At 34.6% G+C, this 3,147-nt stretch overlaps 1 non-coding gene across 1 annotated transcript; it reads right to left on the bottom strand.

Moving 5' to 3' along the window:
- Positions 1–2,284: 2,284 nt before the first annotated feature.
- Positions 2,285–2,391, bottom strand: LOC123253204. The gene has a single exon (XR_006506579.1). It is a non-coding gene; the product is annotated as a U6 spliceosomal RNA (small nuclear RNA).
- Between the last annotated feature and the right edge of the window lie 756 nt (positions 2,392–3,147).

Genomic DNA, 3,147 nt, shown 5'->3' with positions numbered 1-3,147 from the left:
AAGGTTCCCCTTTGGGTTACTGTGGATATGTTGATGTTTCACTCACTGAGATGACTTTCTAGGTGTCAATAAAAATAGTTGAATCACTTTTCAGGTGACAACATAAATAATCTATAAGACTGAGGTTGAGTCCCACTTGAGTATAATCTAGCTTACATTATTGTAATATATTAGGACTACAAAATATTTTCATCCTAATGTACCTTGAGGTATATTGTTTAAATATAACAGAGAAACAGTGTAGTTCAGGGATATCATGCTGAACCAGGAGGTAGGAACAGTTATGCTCACATTCTACTTTTGACATCTATAAAATGTGTGACTTTGGGTAAGTCACCTAATCTCTCTGAGATTTGGTTTCCTCATCCATGAAATTAAGACAATAGTACCTAATTCCCAAGGCAGTTATCTCAAATAAGATAATGAAGGTGAAGTGACTTGAAAATGTTAAAGTTCTATTTAAGCATGCCAGCTATTATTGCAATTGTTTCATTTTGTGGCTGCAAAAAGAGATTATTAATCAGTCCAAATTCATCAAACAAATTCACAAATACATTCTCTGAATCCCATATATAATAAGCCAAACTATCATACATATTGTCATCATTAATACCAAAGCCTTATAATAACACTCTTCAGACAAGAGGTCTATTTCTTTGGAAGATACAATATAGAATAATGTAACATGTTCCCTCCTCTACCATATGGAGTTGTGTTTAGAACACTTCTACCAACTAAATAGCTATATATACGTGCATACATACACACATATATGTAATGATTTCTGAACAATATGGCACCTTAAGAGAGTTGTAGCGACACTTATCTAAATATCAATGTATGCAAAATAAATTCAGAAAAAAATTGATCAAATGCACTCACCATAAGGTATTTATATGATTTATAATCACATAAGACTGATACTACATCTTGAAAATAAGACTCAACAGTATATAGAAAGTGATGTTTCACATTTTCTTTTTTTCCCCTGTGTTTGATGAATGAATTTTATTTGATTTGATTTGATTTGATAATAAAATATTTTTCCATGGTTACATGATTAATGTTCTTACTCTTCCCTCCACCCCCCAAACTCCCAGCCTCATAGCCAACATGTATTTCCATTGGTTTTTACTTGTGTCATCGATCTAAACCTATTTCCATATTGTTGATAGTGCCACTGGAGTGGTTGTTTAGAGTCTACACCCCAAATCATATCCGCAATAACCCATGTGTTCAAGCAGTTTTTTTTCTTCTGTGTTTCCATTCCTGCAGTTCTTCCTTTGAATGTGGGTAGCGTTCTTTTCCATAAGTCCCTCAGAATTGTCCTGGGTCATTGCATTGATGCTAGTACAGGAGTCCATTACATTTGATTGTACCACAGTGTATCAGTCTCTGTGTACAACATTCTCCTGGTTCTGTTCCTTTCATTCTGCATCAATTCCTGGAGGTCTTTCCAGTTCACACGGAATTCCTCCAGTTCGTATTCCTTTGAGCACAATAGTATTCCGTCACCAGCATATACCACAATTTGTTCAGCCATTCCCCAATTGAAAGGCATCCCCTCATTCTCCAGTTTTTTGTTACCACAAAGAGTGCAGCTATTAATATTTTTGTGCATGTCTTTTTCCTTATGATCTCTTTGGGGTACAAACCCAGCATGGTATAGCTGAATCAAAAAGCAGGCAATCTTTCAAAGCCCTTTGAGCATAATTCCAAATTACCATCCAGAATGGTTGGATTAATTCACAACTCCACCAGCAATTTATCAATGTTTCAATTTTGCCACATCCCCTCCAACATTCACCACTTTCCTTTGATGTCATGTTAGCCAATCTGCTAGGTTTGAGGTGGTACCTCAGAGTTGATTTGCATTTCTCTAATTATAAGAGATTTAGAACAATTTCTCATGTGCTTATTGATAGTTTTGATTTCTTTATCTGAAAATTGCCTATTCATGTCCCTTGCCCATTTATCAATTGGGGAATGGCTTGATTTTTTGTACAATTGATTTAGCTCCTTATATATTTGAGTAGTTAGACCTTTGTCAGAGTTTTTTGTTATAAAGATTTTTTCCCAATTTGTTGATTCCCTTCTAATTTTGGTTGCATTGGCTTTGTTTGTACAAAAAATTTTAATTTAATATAATCAAAATTATTTATGGTACATTTTGTAATTTTTTCTAACTCTTGCTTGGTTTTAAAATCTTTCCTTTCCCAGAGAACTGACAAGTATACTATTCTGTGTTTGTCTAATTTACTTATAGTTTCTTTCTTTATATTAAAAAAATATGAAATGCTTCACAAATTCGCATGTCATCCTTGCACAGGGGCCATGCTAACCTTCTAGGTATCATTCCAATTTTAGTATATATGCTGCCAAAGTAAGCACCACATTTTCTTATATATTACATATATAATATATGCTCAATTTTGTTAGTTTCTCATTTTGGTTGCTTATTATATGAAATTATCTAAACTTCTTTGAAAATCCAGAAACATCATGATTTTCTCAATGAATTACACCATCTAAAAATTTCTCAATGACTTTACCCATCAATGTTTACTCTCTTCTGTCTGGTATTCATGACCCTTCACAATTTAGAGGCCTTCTCCCTTACCCTCTTCACTAGAAGAAACCTTTCTACCATATGTTTCCCCTTTCCACTATTGGTCAGCCCCAAACCAATAAAAGGCATATGAGTGGCAGATCTTTTATAGGTGGCAGGAAGATCTGCCACCAATAGAGCACCATCTACTCTGAGTTTTCTTACAATTCTCCTTATGGTTCTTTGTTTCTCAGAATTCATTCTGGCATTTTGATTAAAAAGACTTGGATGAATTGGAGGTCACCAGACCTTAGAATGTACCCTTCTACTCTCTCCTAAAACAAGCCAATATACAACAGACAGTAAACATTTATTATGTAGTTCCAAAATGCCAGGAACTACATTAAAAATTCTTCAAATTTCATTGTTCACTCCACTCCTACATACACATAATCAATGTCCCCAACCCTGCCATCTAACTTACTGATACAATCTAAGGACCCCTGGACTACTAGAGAGTCTTTCTATCCACCGTTCCACCAAACTGAATTTTGTAGTCCATTTCCTTCAATTAGATTGTGAGCTCTTTGATTGCCAGA

Source organism: Gracilinanus agilis, chromosome 6 (assembly GCF_016433145.1).
Source record: "Gracilinanus agilis isolate LMUSP501 chromosome 6, AgileGrace, whole genome shotgun sequence".
In the NCBI taxonomy this organism is placed as follows: domain Eukaryota; kingdom Metazoa; phylum Chordata; class Mammalia; order Didelphimorphia; family Didelphidae; genus Gracilinanus; species Gracilinanus agilis.
The sequence above is the reverse complement of the archived record's forward strand: the minus strand, read 5'-3'. Positions and strand labels throughout refer to the sequence as shown.